The sequence below is a fragment of the Moschus berezovskii genome, chromosome 13 (assembly GCF_049115385.1).
Source record: "Moschus berezovskii isolate FMDL1 chromosome 13, NW_MosBer_1.0, whole genome shotgun sequence".
In the NCBI taxonomy this organism is placed as follows: Eukaryota; Metazoa; Chordata; class Mammalia; order Artiodactyla; family Moschidae; genus Moschus; species Moschus berezovskii.
The window spans coordinates 10,516,993-10,534,652 of record NC_142472.1 but is presented as its reverse complement, the minus strand read 5'-3'; positions in this window follow the sequence as shown (position 1 = coordinate 10,534,652).

Below are 17,660 nucleotides of genomic sequence, written 5' to 3'. Positions count from 1 at the left end.
GGTCTCCTGGCCCATCCTAGGATGTGAGGGGCCGAGAGGGGCGGCTTTCCAGCGAAACATCCCTCGGTTCTCCAGCCCTTGCGTCCCACCGCTCTATCCAGACAAGTCACAGACCCGACGGTGGGGCCGGGTCTTAGCCTTTCACGTCGGCCCTACGCGTCCCGGAGACAGGATGGGGGAGAGGGATAGTCAGGGTGTGAGAGCGTCAGAGGTGGGCACCGGGTGGCGGGGGGGCAGGCCGCCCAAGATCCTGCGTGGCCCCGAGGTACCTGGGCTTGGGGTGGAGGAGGGGTGCAGGCGCCCTCACCCCCTCCCCTGCCTAAACAGACCCGAATCTAACCTGCCCTCGCCTGGCCTCCGGAACCACCGAACGGAGCCCAGTTTCCGCACCGCCTCAGGGGAACCAGAGCTGCACCCGTGGTTCGCTGCCCGCAGGGACCGGGTCAGGGGCTGGCGTGGGGTGGGGGACACGTTTCTTCGAGTCAACGCCGTCAACTTGAACTTCAGATCTCCCAAACTCGCTCCCTTGCCGCTGCGCTCCATCCACCACCCCGAGTAAAACTCCCCGCCACGCGAGACTCGCTTTATCTGGAGGCAGTTGCAGCCCCCTCGGGAGAGACCCGTCGTTATTATTATTAATTATCGTGATCTTCACTGCATTATTAATGACCGCAGTGATAACTGGCATCTCGGCATCTGCATCTCCCGGTTCAGTGATGGGACATCAAGCTCCCGGCGGGTGCGGGGTGGGGGCGGGGTCGGTGCTGGGGGGAGGTCACTCCGGGAGCAAAGGCCCGGGTCGGTTCTTCTCCGGCCGTAAGGAAGCAGGCCACAGGCCCAGCAGAACCCGTCCCACGCAGTCCGCGCCCCGCTTTCTTTTCTTGGTGGCACCTTCTCTCTTCCTCCCCCCTCCCGCCCCGACCCGGTCCCTTTGTCTCTTTCTCAGACGGATGTTTTCAGTCTCAAGTGGCGTATGTATTTTCCGCCCCAAACTGAGATCAAGGGCAGATCCTAGGCTGGACCGGAGATTCGGGTTTCCCTGGGCTCCCTGCTGTCCTCCCGAGACATGGGGTGGGCTAGGAGGCCCCGGGCTTTCCAGGCTACCGGTGGTCCTCCCGGATCGGCGGCCTGATCGGGAGGGGGTTCTGGTAGATCCTTGATGAGCGCCCCCGGTGGCACAGCGGGACCCGAGGGGACCCACCGAGTTCCTCTCACTAGGGACTCGGGTCCTAAACCCCCAACCCCATCACGCCGCGGAAATAACCCAAAGGGAAGGCTAGGCCTGTGTCCAAGAGCTGGGAAATAAAGGCCTCAAAATAACACCCCACCAAGACTCCGGTCGAACCATGGGATGCATTTTCCTTCTAAGGGACACGTGGCCCGGAAAGCGACCCTCGAGATCCAAAGTAGGCGTTCAATAAATACTTGCCGATTGATGGATTAGAGTTTGGTATCGCTCGCGTTCCGCGGGAACTTGGAGCGCCTGGGCCCACAGCTACCCCCAGCAGACCGCAATGAATGGTTTCTATTTTTAACTGGCAGCTCAGACCAGGGCCTGAGAAATGTCTCCCTGTTTTCTACCCTCCTCCACCCCACCCCACCCCCACCCCCACCAGACCTCCAACAGATTGTTCCTGGGTTTTTTCTTTTAGGGAAGAATCTAGACCCTTCCAGACTGAATCGGGGGATCTTGCATAAACCCTCCAGCTGGGCTCCTGAGAACGAAAAGGCAGCATTGGACAATCTGAATGCGGTGTTATCAATAAGAGCTTCTGCAAACCAGAACCCGGGTAGCTAGCCCGAGGGTTCGAGTTCACGGTCAAGGCGGTGGGGAGACTGGGGCCGCAGCGTCCACGCCCCGCCCCGCCCCTGCGCGGCCACAGCCCAGATCTCGAGCGGGGTACCCGGGGGCTCGGGTCCTCCCCCCTCCCGCCCCGCCCCCACAGGGCCCAGTCGGGCAAAGGTCGGTGCTGGGGCCCCCCTCTTCGCCCTCGCAAGTTTCCCTTTTTTGTTCCCAGGGGTCGACGAGCTTTTGCAGAGGTGACACCTCTTGCGTCTTGCCCGCATCCCACATTTCACCAGACCCTCATTTGGGACGAGCTTTGGTGCAGCCGCCAGTCTGGAGCGTGCGTGCACACAGAGGGCAGACTGAGACACACACACACACACACACACGCTCCCTTCCTCTGACATCCCTGCAGCCCCCACTGTGGGGCTGGTGTGAGCGCGATCAGCCACGGAGATTTGGGGCAGATGGTCTGAGGACCTCCGAAATGGATGCTCTCGCCCCTCGGAGCATTCCTGGCTCCCCCCACCTCCTCCAGGTTCTCTCCGGGGGCCCCCGGCATGCCAGGCCCCGAGGCCCCCTCCTCAAGCCTCCAGCCTGGCACTAAGTTGGGTGGGAGCTGCCCGCAGTCCGGGTCCCTCCGGCCTACTCCCCTGGGAATGCGATGGGCTGCAGGGTCCCGCCTGCCTTCTGACCCCCGGGTGTGCGTTGTTGTGGCGGGGGGGGGGGGGGGGGGGCGCCGCCGCATCTCTCAGTTAAACCAGGGGGAGCTGACTTTTCCCTACTCTCACACACCTCACCTCTCCAACCTCTGCTTCAGTCCTCTCTTTACCGAACCTCTGAAGCCAGGTTTTTTTTTTTTCCTATCCCTGAGGCCAAGCCGGTGGTTCTGGGGAACAGATTGGCGCGCAGCGCCCCTAGAGAAGGTGGAAGGGGGTGTAGAAATAATAAAATAATAATAATTTCAAGGATAATAGTTGTGGCTAAGGCTCTGACACTGAGATGCCCCTGGGACGTCGGCCGAAGCCTGGGGCGGCTCCAGACCGCTGATGGGCTGGGACCGGCCTGGGGTTCTCTTTGGGAGGGGGGGGCTTCGAAGAGGGCTCGTGTATTGGCCTCCCACCCCCACCAAAATGTGGGGTCTGGAACCAGGCCGAGTCTGCAAGGGCCTGGCCGGGAGCAGCGCTGGGACTCCTGCTGCAGAGGCGGCTCGTTGGTTTTCTTTTCTTCCTCCTGGCCCACTGGGCCCGTGGTGGTTGGTGTGGCCGGCTGTGGTTTCTCTAAACTCTTTGGAGTCGGTTGGGTCTGTTTGCCCACTGCTCCCCGCCACCCCCAGCCCCGGGCCTGTCCCTCCTCCCGCTCGTCGCTGGCAGATGAATGGTCGCTTTAATGAGCAGGGACGCGGCGCTGGCCGGGCGGTTCTGAAGATGCTCTGACCTGTATGGAGGGCGCGAAAGGTCAGGCGCTCGCAGGGCCCGGCTCGGGCTCCTCCCAGGCCCACGCTGCTCGGATATTGATCCTGGGAGAAAGATAAACAGAAAAGCTGGACATTCGGTCATGAATACTAATGAGCCGGGGGTAGGAGTTTTAATTGCTCTAGACTTCCTTTTTTTTTTTCCAGTTAATTTTTATTGCAGACTTTCCGAGGTTCGTATTGTCGTCTTCTCTCTCCGCCCTGCTTCTTACATTTTCATTTGAATTGCCCAGGCGAAACAGACCCATGTCAACTTGACTATTTTCCCTCTCGCAGGGCCGGTGTGCAAGAGCCCACAGTTCGGTTTCCCAGCGTGGGGCTTCTGCTGCTCGCTCATTCTGGAAATGTAGAGGAGCCCATAAAAGAAATTGTTTCAGTGTGGTTTTGGTGAGCCTGCTCCTTGACTTCCTCACCCTCATTGTTTCAGAGACGTGGTGTGTCCTTGGCCTTTAAACTTCCTCTTGACAATTGCATCTTTTCTCCAGGCACTGGCTAGCCCCCTTTTTACTCCAAACGGGTGCGTTCCACCCCCAAAGTTTCGCTTTTCTCAAGTCTCCAGGATTTGACACTAGCTTTGCCAACCACAGCGTCTGTGTGTTTCAATCTAGCAGTGAATTCCTAAGCAAGTGAGTTGACCAGATTACATAAAAGCAGTACTTTTCTTTGGTACCTATAAGCAATAGTGAAATCTGAGATGGGAACCTCAGGTAATTTCCAGAGATTTCGGCCTCTTTTCTTGATATGTATTGATAACTTAGACTTTTTTTTTTCTGAAAATAAAGCCGTTCTTGAATTTTTTCCTGAAGCTGTATAAATTGACTGGAAATCCCATAAAGCAGCTTCAGCTGTGTGATCAGGCGAGGAAAAAAAAAAGTGCAAGCCCATTTCTATAAGAAATGTGTTGAAAATGAAGACAAAAAGAAAAAAGATCAGCTACACTAGAATAATTTCCAGTGTTATTCTGATTCTTAAAGTTTTGGACAAACTAAACCCATATTTCACATCATTGCCAATAGGTCCCAGCATTGAAGTCTCCTGAGGATTCTGTTTCACTTACACTTTTCAGTCCCAACTTTTTTCCTTCACACAATGATTTATTATGTAGGTGATTTTAGGGATACAGTTTACAGCTTGAGTTATTAGACTGAACACCTCTGGCTGACACTGCGACGCCTTTTCTCGTGCCTGCAGCTGTGAGTCACAACCCCGTTTTCATACCCAACTGCTGCACATTCCTTCACAATGTATATTTCCTTCTCGCAGAGATCAAACATGCTTTGGCCAAAGTGTTTATTTTAAAATACAGGAAAATTAAAACTAAACACAGCTTTACTGAAAAAAAGCCCCAAATGTATCATGTTTTCCTCCTCCTCCGGTGCCCACACACACAAAAAAAGCCAACAAATTGCACCACGTTCTGGAATAAAATTTCAAACCCAAGGAGAACACACAGGCACCTACAGACACAATTTTCATTTTACTATTGAAACACATCAGGAAACCTCCCTCTTCGTGTTTCGGCTCCTATTTGGATGTCTTTAGTTTTTCGCTGTAAACATGTCACATGTTAAAAAACAACGCAGACAACAGATCCTTAAGAAGATGCTGACAGGCGTCTATTTTATTCACCAACCCACACGCTCCTTATTTCTGGTTCAGTTTCCCATCTTGGTATTTTTCTCTTAATTGTGTCTCCCAGAATATAACTTCAGGGGGAGAAGGATATTTTGAAGTATTTGCCAAAAGGAAGCAAAAAAAAAAAAAAAAAGGGGGGGGGATTTCAGAAACAAGTTAACATTTCCCCAGCATCTCAGTAGATCTTTGGTATGTGCATGTGTCTCCTTTTCCCCTTCAAATGAAGGTGAACAGTTACCAGGTAGAATCGCTCTTTGTCAGCACCTAAAGTGGACAAAGTCGATGTCAAATCTGAGGACAAGTTGTCCTTCTGCAGTTCAGTTCACACTCCACTGCTTTTTTTTTTTTAGCTTCTCTCACTAACCCGCTGAACAGGATCTCGACCTCAGACACCACTTCTCATGGGCAGTTTACTCAGCTTCCCAAGTCTCACAGTTCTTTAGCATGGCGGAGACTGTTAGGCTGTTTTTAATCAAGTTTGGAAGCTGAATCTTTTCCCTCTGATGACTTTGCCCAGGGGTGGATCCGGCTGAAAGTCTGGCGCTGCGGGCAGCGGGCTCGGCCACCCGTTTTTCAGACACAACACCAGAGAATGGCATTGAAATAACTGTGTGTGGTAGAACTGTTTCAAAAATGTTAACCTCTTTTACTATCCATGCTTCTGAGCTAAAGGGCAAGAGAAGCTAAAAGGAAATCTGAAAGTATATTAATTTACCTACCTAAGGCAGATTGAGAAACTGAAAAGAGAAGACGCTTTGGAAATGTATGTTATAGAATCTTTCAAATTAGATGTTGTTTAGGATGAATGGTAGTAAAGATTTTTTAAGAGATTTGATTGGTCAAAAGTCTTCCAGATATGAGTGATAAATGAATAGCCTAGAGGTCTCCTTTGACAAAGAATTTTCGGGGCATATAGAAAATAATCTATATATGACCTTCTTCCTATTCTTCATGGGGAGGCAAATTATACCAACTGTTTGGATTTTTTTACTTTAGATAAAGAAATGAAAATATTTAGACTTTATGTATTATTGAAAATTTTTTGCAAGAGTAGAGAATCAAGGATTTTTAAGACCAATAACAAAACAAGGAGTCAAATTACAGTCTGCCTCTAAGATACATTTCTTCCTCTGCTGGGTTTTCAAGTGATCTCTTTAGTGATTCTTTGTTTATTTGAACAATCTTTCCAAATTAAAATAACTGGATATTCTTCCCTAGATAGCTTGATTTTTGTCATGCAAATGTTTTTAAAAGTTCTATATGAAAAATCAAAGACTTTTTACAAAGCCTTAGTAACAACACTTCATATCATGGCCAAACCAGTTTACTGTGAATGTCTTTCATCTTTGGTAGATTATTTGATACATCGGAAAATCTCACCTTGAAATTGTCAAACCTTCTGTCAATCTTATGTGAAACTAATTTTATAGTATGCAGTTTGGGGTTTATGATTTCATTTCTGTTTTTTTTAACTCAAAAGAATTAGTTCAAAAATTGATTTGGTCTAGGAGGAGACACCATCAGTGAAAAGTCTTAAAGTATAAATCAAACAGCTCAGCCACCTCCTGGCACATACATATACACACCCTTTTTGAGGAAAAAATTATCTTAACTGCAGAGAGAAGTCATATCAGCCATTTGACTTCAAATGCCTTCCAGAAATGTGGAATGCAGCTATTTCACACCATGGCAAAACATTGATCCAAAGTTTCAGGGTGACATGTTTCTAATTCTTCATCTGATAATTAATTCAGAAATGCAAAAACAATTTACTGGGCAAAATATTGCTTCATCTATTTAACACAGACATCTTGCATAGCATGCTCTTGTGATCTGTGTAGGTTCTCTTCTATGGACAACTGAGTTCAGTTGTAGACAGTGTACGGTTCTCTCATGCCCTTAACAATTTTGCACTTGAAAGTGAATGTTGGGCACTCTGAGGTTGGAAACTGAATCGATTGCCTTTCCTGGGAGCAAAAAATGTCTCCCTCTGACAGATGCTACTTTGGGTGTCTTTTCTGCTAAGCGGATCTCAGACCTAAATTAGCTTCATCATTTGCCGCTCTGTTTTCCTAAGATTTGTGGTCCAAGTGGCAGCCCTTCCTGAAACACACCATGGGTGTCTTGTCTCATAGCGGCGAAGCCGCTTGTTCCTTTGCTTCAAGTTTCATTTTGTGTTTAAAATGCAGTAACCTAAGTTAAAAATCATTTTAAAGAGAGCACTTTCCAGAAACACTTCCTTTCTTACAGCCAGACAGCGTTGTTCCCCAACCTCTTGGCTGGAACCCTTGCTTTCGATTTGTTTGTTTCACGCCTTTCCCTAAAGAACCCGGCGCTTTGCGCTATTTAACTCTGCTTTAAAAATGCATCGCTTCTGCCCTGAATCCTCCTCTGAAACAAATTGCTATCGAAAGTGTATCAGATTCGTTCCAAATATGGGATTTGAATCAATATTCCCACGCTAGAAATATTTTAAAAATTGTTTTTGTCATAGGATTCCATGCATTTGTAATATATTTTCAATTGAAGTAGGGCTGCCTCTATTTCTCATGATAAACAAACAAAAGTGGCGATTGCCGTCTACTCAGACCTTCCTTTATTATTATTTTTAGCCCTGTGTGTCATTACCTAACTGGTATGTGTTCTTCCATCCAGCTCTTGATGATCTAGTTGAATTCTAGACATAGTGCCAAGAAGCGTATTTGAAGCAGATAAGTACGGATAATACAAATGCGTTTTGTTAGACCTGATGGATGCTATTTTTCTTTTAATAGGTTTGTAGCGAACTAACACAATAACACAATGTATTCCTTTTCAAGGTACATTGTTGAAACAGGTCTATTAAGAGCGCGTTGAACTATTTCTCGCTTCTATTGAACAGTCTGTTGCTCAAACACAACAGCCAACAAACGCCAGCTGCCTCGACAAAAGTAGAAACCTAACCCTTTTATGTAATGTTTTAACAGAAAGGGTAGCTGTTTAATTAAAAACATTGATGATTCAGTGAAACAATGGAAACTCAAGTTCAAGTGGTGCTCTATTGATTTAAGATGATTTTTACTAGCAATGGGTATAATTCATTTTTTTCCCCCCAGCTCTGTCTTGTGTAAAAGGGTTCCTTCTTGGGGCATTATCTGGGTGAATAGGAAAAGACAGAGATGGCTTTTGCCTTAGAAACCTGATTAACGCACACTGCTTTGAGGGTAAGGTGTTTAATTTATAAGTGCACCCCATATTTTTTGTCAGTTTGTTCGCGGTGGGGAAGCTTTGAAAGTAGCTCCTCTCAGCAGGTTAAAAAGTGAAGTCTGCGTCCTGGCATTTAAATGTCTTTGTTATTGTGTCAAGCAAGTTTTTGAAAACCACATGCCCAGAATACTAAGGTTGGGCGGATAGATGAGGCAAGTTGTGTGAGTGTGTGTGTGCGCGCGTGCACGCGCCCCTGGGCGCAGGGTTGTGTGCGAGGACAATTATTTTCATCAGCTGCTCGCTCGCCCGCGCCCGACTAGCTCCCCTTTGCAGAACCGACGGCCTCCGGGGCTTTCAACTCTTGCGAGCAAAGCAGGAGGAATTCCTGTATTGAGATTCCCTCCTTGAGAGCGTCCAACTCTTTCGGCCCTGGGGAGCCGGGTCGCCCCGCAGCCCAGGCAGGGCAGCACTCGAGGGCTGCGAGGCTCCGGGTTCAGGCCCCCGGCGACCTCCGCGAGGACGGCCCGCGAGCAGCGGCGGCAGCCCCGGGGCCCAGGTGGGCGGGAGGCAGGTGCGTCCCTCCGCCCCCGCAGCCGGCGCAGTGCGGGCGGCGCTCGGCGGCCGCGGCTCACCCTCCTTCCTTCTGGCCGGGTCCGCAGGCCCCGCTTCCCAGCTCCCGGCCCCGGGCGTGCTGGGACTCGGGAAGACGCAGCTCGCGGCCACCTTCCCCGCGCACCATGGAGGCCACCAGGGCCGGGGGCCCGCCGAGCCGGCGACAGGCGGCCGCAGGGCCTCCGTTCCTCCGTAGGGCGCCCTTTCTCGCCCGCTGAGGGGGAAGCCGAGGGGACTGAGGGCCCAGGGCCGGGGCCTCCACAGGGGTTGGAAAGGTCCCCGGGGTGAGGCCGGCGACAGACCACCTCAGGTACCGTTTGCCTCTCTCAGCCGCCCCTGGAACGCCCCCGCTCAAGGCCGCGACTGGCCGCTCGCGGCCCACTTCCGCCTGCTCCCGGCGTGCTGTGCGTCCAAGGTCAAAGGGCGCGGGCCCATCTTCCACGGTCCGACTTTTCCATGGCGTCCTGAGCCACCGTGGGCCCCCAACGCCGGTGGCGGGTGTGGGGTGGAGAAGGCGGCCAGGAGGCCTCAAGCCCACACATGGCCGCCCCGGGCCGCCCATCGGGCCCACCGTCCGGGCCGAAGCCCGGGGAGAGTGTGGCCAGAGAGGGAACCGTCCACATAGGCCCCGCAGGCCTAGAGTCAATTATTTAAGCTGTTCCTGGTGTTTAAAGAGGTTTTGCAGTTTTTAAAGAATGTTGTAAAAAAAATATCAGCTCTTGTTAACTCCCTCATTATATGCTTTTTTCCCCCCATCAGCTGAACAAGCCATATTTCCTGAAACAGAGGAGCTATGTTAAGTGTTTAAACATGTGTCAAGTGTCTTATAAATAATACAAATTCATAAAGAAGGGGAGGAAATTTCACTGATACCTGAAGTACTTGGCGCAGCTGCGTTTCACTTGAGTTGGGTTATTTTTGGCTGCGGGATTGTAGGAAGGAAACTGGTCGGAGATGACTGGGCACCTCCTGGAGCCCTCTCCCTTTCTTAGCCTGCTCCCTTTGAGTCTGTGCTCAACCCCTCTAGAAATGCTTTTGTCTCCTCCACGAAAGAAAGAAGTTCAGATGCTCTGCAGAGTATGTTTGGTTCAGGGTTAAGTATTTTGGAGTCACCTTTTCTGTCTTCTTCTCTCAGCCTCCTCCTATTCAAAGTTTCTGCTGCTGTAACATTTTGCTCTGACACCCTCCCCCCCACCCTCTCAGTTGGAAAGAAAGTGCTGCTTCTGACAAAAAAAAAAAACCCACAAAAATAACAGTAGGAGAGATGAGATCTGGGCTTTAACTTGAGATATGGGCTAGTAAATCATTTCAGTTTTTGTATTCATTCTCTTACCTAGGAAACCTGGAAAAAGGTGTTGCCCTAACACAATCTGAGAACCTCTGAGGAAGGTAAGTCCAATGGATCATTTTATAGTAAAATGAAAAATATTGTTTTGAAATTGGATTTCACTTTAGAGTTAACTTATGTACTTTGGTTCCTTGCGTGACATTTTTCATCTTGGTTGTCGTTCTGTGAAAGATTTCTTGGGCCTTCTGTTTCTACCTGTTGTTGTTTAGTAGGTAAGTTGTATCCGACTCTTTGTGACCTGTGGACTGCAGCTTGCCAGGCTTCCCTGTCCTTCATTATCTCCCGAAGTTTGCTCCTGGAGTCATATCTTTCTGCTTTTTCATACTGTTCATGGGGTCTTGAGGCAAGGCTACTGGAGTGGTTTGCTCTTCTCTTCTTCAGTGGACCACGGTTTGTCATAACTCTCCATTAGGACCTGTCTGCCTGGGTGGTCCTGCAGGGCATGGCTCATAGATTCATTGAGTCATGCAAACCCGTTCGTGATGACAAGGCTGTCATTCATGAAGGGGTTGTAGCTGTCAAAATGTGTAAGCTGCAGGAAAGAGTAGGCATTTTTAGTTATTAAAATAGTCAAAATTGTTTTCATGAATTCAGAAGTGTCTTCGTTTAAAAATATATCATTGTGAGTGTGATTCAGAAAAATCAACAGCATTGCAAATTTGAGGAGGTTACAGATTGACTTTCCTGAATAGTAGTTTCCTGCTGCTGCTGCTAAGTCACTTCAGTCGTGTCCGACTCTGTGTGACCCCATAGACGGCAGTCCACCAGGCTCCCCCGTCCCTGGGATTCTCCAGGCAAGAACACTGGGGTGGGTTGCCATTTCCTTCTCCAATGTGTGAAAGTGAAAAGTGAAAGTGAAGTCGCTCAGTCATGTCTGACTCATAGCGACCCCGTGGACTGCAGCCTGCCAGGCTCCTCCGTCCGTGGGATTTTCTAGGCAAGAGCACTGGAGTGACCTGCCATTGCCTTCTAACATTCTCAATTTGAAGATTTGCGTTTCTGTCTCATGCATGCACGCTAAGTCACTTCAGTCATGTCTGACCTTACTGTTAAGCTCTCCGTGCTCCTTGTGCTGAATACACCTGGTAAAATTCCATCCAAATGTTTCTAGGGTGCTCAAGAGGTACTGTAGGTATTTTCAATAACAAGCCTGGTAAGCTGCCAGATTTAGTAGCTGAAAGTATTCTGTGTTTTCCCTCAGCTCTCTGATGATTTACGTCCTGTGGGATTTTTCATGCATCGTGGTTGCTAGTTTTGCCAGGTGTTGCCCGTCTTGTCAGGCTCTTCTGTGTGCATTCTAGCTGCTTCTTTGGGATACAGTTGGTGAGGAATGCACTGGCAATGTGGGGAGGCCAGTCCTCTGCAGTGTTCATTGTTGACTGTCTGTGATACTCTCTGTCAGAGGGCTCCAGAATGGTCTGCAGTGTATTCTGTCAGTGGTTTTAGTAGAAAAAGGTATTTCCCCTTTGTGTTTACAGCCCTCTGTCTCCTTAGAACCTAGATTTGAATCCACAGTAGTCTGAGCTAAGGATCCTGACCAGTCTCAAGAACTATGGTACATTCACAATTACTCATCTCCTCTGAGCACCAAGACTTTGTTTCAAGATCAAGCTACCTAATCTTCTCTTTGCTCAAGATAATAAGCTTACTTCCAGGAGTCTCCTCAGTCTTCCATGTAAATAGATTTCTAGTGGTGGTTTTCGTGTTCTTTCAAAAATTGCTCAGCTATGTTTGAATGCCAGTGATGGAAAGCAGCTTAGACTGTACATTTAGGAAATAGTTGGGACTATTCCCCAACTATTCACTCAGAGGCAGATCTTACACACACTATAAATGACCATACTGGCAGATGAAAACTTTGCTGAACTTAGTGAATACCTTTTTGATGTTTAAACAGTTTTTAGTAAGAATGCCAGCCATCCGTTGAAAGCCAAACAATAAACTGTGCACAGAATGGTCAATACATAGATAATGTACTCACTTGCTATTTGTACTTAAACATTAGCCAGTTGTCAACAAATTGATATCTAGGCACTCCCTGAAACAGGCCTTTGTTACTAACTCAGATAAGGCATTTTGATCTTTTTTTTCCCCCCAATTGTGCCACTCCCCATTCCACAAGAGAGCATGCTACTTCTTTATAGGAAAAGATGCACAGCCTTTTATACACCATCAGGTAGTTTGCTCTCTAATGGGGAAGTCAAGGCAATTATGTAAAATGACTAAACAATATGAGGTGGTGGTGGTGGTTTAGTCACTAAGTCGTGTTCGACTCTTGTGACCCCATGGACTGTAGCCCGCCAGGCTCCTCTGTCCATGGGATTCTCCAGGCAAGAATACTGGAGTGGGTTGCCATTTCCTTCTCCAGGTTTCCAGGAATTGAACCTGCATTGCAGGCAGATTCTTTACCAACTGAGCTATGAGGAAAGCCCCAAACAATAGGAGGTAAGTAATACTAAAGCACAGGGAATGACTAAATACTATAAAGTATAGCATGTACCGTAAAAGAAATGCCAATAAATTCTTTTGGAGTCTTCAAAGATGAGCAAGATAACATCAGAAACTGTAAAAGATTATATACAAAGAAACAGCATTTAAGCTAACAGCATACTTTTCACCATTAACAAGACACATCTGAAGATAAAGGAATAATATTTTGAAAGGGCCTAGAGAAAATAGCTATAACTCAGAATGCCATATACCCAGCAAAGCTCTTATTTAAAAGTGTGGGCTTAAAAAAATACTTTTAGACAAAAAAGTGTGGGAATTTACCACTCATCTTGGAGAATCATAATCAAAATTATAAGAGGTACAGGAAGAAGGAGTCTGTTAAACCTCAAAGGAAAAGAGTAGATGGCAAGAAGAAATGGTGCATAAAGAAGTTGATGATCAATATGTGGGAACACTAAAACAGTTACTGCATGCATAGAATAATAATGGTAATGACTAGTGTTGGGTGTTTAAAACATCATGGGAACACAACTGAGAGAATATAGGGTAGAAAATAAATATGAGTAGTTCATGATAAACACTCTCAGTAAACTTAGGAGGCGTCTTTCTCAATTAGATGCTGCTGCTGCTAAGTCGCTTCGGTCGTGTCCGACTCTGTGTGACCCCATAGATGGCAGCCCACCAGGCTCCGCCGTCCCTGGGATTCTCTAGGCAAAAACACTGGAGTGGGTTGCCATTTCCTTCTGCAATAAACTAGATAAAGACAGCTATAAAAAACCACAGCTAGGGGCTTTCCCGGTGGCTCAGGGTTAAAGACTCCGCCGCCCACCAACACAGGATACTTGAGTTCGAGCCCTGATCCAGGAAGATCCCAGGTGTCGTGGAGCAACTCAGCCTGTTGGCTGCAACTATTGAGCCTGTGCTCTAGAGGCTGGGAACCGCAGCTATTGAGCCCGTGTGTCACAACTACTGAAGCTTGGTTCCTGTGGTCCTCAACAAAAGAAGCCACTGCAGTAAGAAGCCTGCTGAATGCACTGAAGAGTAACCCTCACTCGCTGTGACTAGAGAAAAGCCTGCACAGCAACAAAGACCCAGCACAGCCACAATAATTATACATTTTAAAAATTGTAAAAAAAAAAAACAAAAAAACCACAGCTAGCATAATACTCAAAGGAAAAGACTGAATACCTTCCCCCTTGAGATTGGAAACAAGGTAATGATGTCAGTTCTCACCAGTTCTGTTCAACATGGTACTGGAACCTCATCTATTCTTTATCTGATTCATTGCTTTAAGAAGAAAGAAAAGACCTAAATGAGCATACAACTATTAAATATAATTATTTACTTAAAAAATTTCCATAGTGGATGGTGGGGGTGCCTCCCAGGTGGCGCTCCTGGTAAAGAACTTACCTGCCATTGCAGGAGATGTAATGGCATCCCTGGGTTGGGAAGATTCCCTGAAGGAGGGCACAGCAACCCATTCCAGTATTCTTGGCTGGAGAATCCCATGGACAGAGGAGCCTGGTAGGCTAAAGAGTCAGACATGACTGAAATGACTTAGCATGCATCCCTGCACCATAGTGGAACACACCAGGCTGATGATGCTTTTAAACCTTTAAAAGCTCATGATGACTTTTAAATTTCAAGGAACTGGAAACTCCTATTTTATGCCATCAGTTTTAATAAAATTTTAAAAAATAAGGCAAGTTTCCCAACTCATTTGATGAGGGTGGTAAAATTTAACAGGGATTATAAGGGAAAGCGAATTATGGTCCAGTTTCACTTTGTTTATAATGGAAAAATCCTAAATAAAGCATGAGCAGATCAAATGTGTCATGTCTAGAAACCACTATCTTAGTTAAAGAGGATTTATTTCAGGAATTCAAGGATGGTCTTCCAGTAAAAAATTGAAGGATATAATCTACTACAAACATTAGAGGAAGAAAATGATATAATTATCTTAAAAGATTCAGATGAAATTTAAAACATACTCATAAGTTTACTAAGTAGAAACAATTAAAGAATTTTGTTAACATGACAAAGAAGCATTAGAAAGTGTTCCCCTTTAAGTCAGGAACAAGTCTAAGATGCTTATCTAAATTCTGTTCCACATTTTACTGACGTATCTATCCAGGGCAATAAGAAAAGCAAAAGGAATGAAAACACGAAGACTAAAAAGAAAATTATAGTTGTTATTATTCACCATGATTACCTACATAGAATATCTAATAAGACCAAAACATTAGGGGATTCCCTGGTGGTCCAGTGGTTAGGAACTCTGTGCTTTCACTGCTGAGGGCGCAGTTTCAATGCCTGATCTGGAAACTAAGATTCCACGCAAGCTGCGTGGTGTGTCAAGAACAAAAACCAAAAACATTAAAATTAATGAGAATTTCAAAAAACTGTAGATTATAGGCTAAGTATTAAAAGAAAGAAAAGAAGAAAGTGAAGTCGCTCAGTTGTTGAAGTCGCTCTGACTCTTTGCGAACCCATGGACTGTGGCCTACCTGGCTCCTCCATCCATGGGATTTTCCAGGCAAGAATACTGGAGTGGGTTGCTGTTTCCTTCTCCAGGAGATCTTCCCGACCCAGAGAATCCGGGTCTCCTGCATTGTAGGCAGACGCTTTACCATCTGAGCCACCAGGGAAGTCCAAAGTATTAAATCCAAGTATTAAGAAGACCGACGATATTCCCACATGTCAACAACAGACAAAGTTGAACATGCAGTTAAAAAAAAAAAGCCATATGAAGTGGCCCAAAACCTAAGGGGCCTTGGACAATTTCTAACAAAAGATGTTGAAGATCTTTATGGAGAAAATTATAAAGGTGTATGTAATACAGCAATGTAGCATGCTCATGAGCGGGAAGACACAGTTTTGTAATGATGTAATTTCTTACTCTGTTAGTTCATGCATTCAGTGCATCTGTATCATAAATCCCAATAGTTGTATATGTGCATGTGTGTGTGTAATTTGATAGATGAATGTTAAATGAAAGAGTAAAATGGCTAGAATTACCAGGATAAGTTTGAAAAACAATGAGGGATTTGTCTACTTGATTATTAAGACTTAGTATAAAGTTTTAGTAATCATAGCAGTGTGACAGTGGCACAAAGTTATAAGCACAGATCAATGGAACAGAAGATCGTCATGTGTCTCTGCTAATTTGGTGAATAGCAGAGGTGATTAAAAATCAGTGGGATGATTCAATAAGCAGTGATGGAAACAATTGGCCAATCTCATATAAAACTATAAATCCTTACCTCACCTATTCACAAACCACATTTCAGTATGAAAGCCTGTATTTGAAAAACAAAATTTAAAATTTGTTTAAAAAATTCAGGGAGAATATTTTTTATTTATAAAAAGTTCCTCAAGAGGAACTTTTTATATTATATACAAAGAATAGTCAGCCTAAAATAATTGCTATTGGTTTGTTGGGCTTCCTTGGTGGCTCAGTCGGTAAAGAATCCTCCTGAGGATTCAATGAGGGAGACCTGGGTTTGATCCCCCCTGGGTTGGGGAGATCCCCTGGAGGAATGCATGGTAACCTACTCCAGTATTCTTGCCTGGAAAATCCCATGGACAGAGGAGCCTGGTGGGCTACAGTCCATGGGAGCACAAAGAGCTTGATACAACTGAGCAACTAAGCACAGCACAGCACATTGCTTTGTTATGGTTTGTTATCTAAGAAATCCTTCTTAAATGTATTTGGCATATTTGGCCAGGTATCTGTTAAAAAAAAAAAAAAGATACCCCAAATGCAGCAGCAAATAAGACAAATTAATTTCTCTTTGATGTAATAGTTCAGGGTAGGTTTATAGAGTTTGCTCTATGAAGCCCTCATGGAGACCCAGACTAGTTGGGTAGCCCAACATATAGTTTGTGGCGTTGGTCTAGATTTTAACTTCAACATGACAGTGTCAAGGAAGTTGAAGAGACAAGTGATCAAAAACGTGCATTATTTTTAAGGCTGATACCCAGCAGCAGATACATTACTGCCAGGTACATTCCAGTGTTGGCAACTTAGTCACCAAGCAGCAAGGGAGGCTGGGAAATACAGCTTAACTGAGTAGACATATTTGGCCCCCACTGTCATTGTGGAAGAGAGAGTGCATTTTGGTGGACAACTTGCAGTCTCTGCAATAGCTACATTAAAGTTAAATTTTTCTCCTAATAGCTACATTAAAGTTAAATTTTTCTCCTAATAGAAGCTACGGAGAAGGCAATGGCAGGCCACTCCAGTACTCTTGCCTAGAAAATCCCATGGATGGAGGAGCCTGGTAGGCTGCAGTCCGTGGGGTCACTATGAGTCAGACATGACCGAGTGACTTCACTTTCACACATTGGAGAAGGAAATGGCAACCCACTCCAGTGTTCTTGCCTGGAGAATCCCAAGGACGGGGGAGCCTGGTGGGCTTCCGTCTATGGGGTCACACAGACTCGGACACGACTGAAGTGACTTAGCAGCAATAGAAGCTATCGATCTAAAAATGGAATACTCACACCAAAGACTGGTTGAAATTATTTTCAAAGCAAATCAGTATCAAGAATATGTGTAGAATCCTGCAATAAAAGATGTGTAGGTGGACCTTCATGGTGCTCCAGTGGTTAGGATTCACCCTGTCAATGCAGGGGACACAGGTTCGATCCCTGGTCTGGGAAGTTTCCACATGCTGGGGACCAGCCACGCCTGTGCACCGCAGCTGCTGAGCCCATGCACCTTAGAGCCCATGGTCTGTAATGAGAGAAACCACTGCAGTGAGAAGCCCCACTGCAGCAGCGAAGGCCCAGTGCAGCCAACATTTTTTTTTTTTTAATTTGTAGGCAACCAGCTAGAAAAATGATGAAATAGTCATTTCAAAAAATAGGAAACTAGAATGGTTAATAATATTTATACTTGGTAGTAATCAAGGAAATGCAAATTGAAACAACAGGGAGATACTATTTTACATCAGTCGGATTGGTAAATTAATATATTTGATAGCCAAAGTTATTGGAGAACATGTGGGGAAATTGGAACTCTTACTCATTGTTGATGGGAATATAAATTGGAATGACCTCTTTGAAGTTTTCAAAGACATTTGGAAATACTTAAAATGGCAGCAGCTGTTGGTTGCTAGTTGCTTTCCGCAATACCAATATCTGTTTTTTCCTTGGAAATGGAA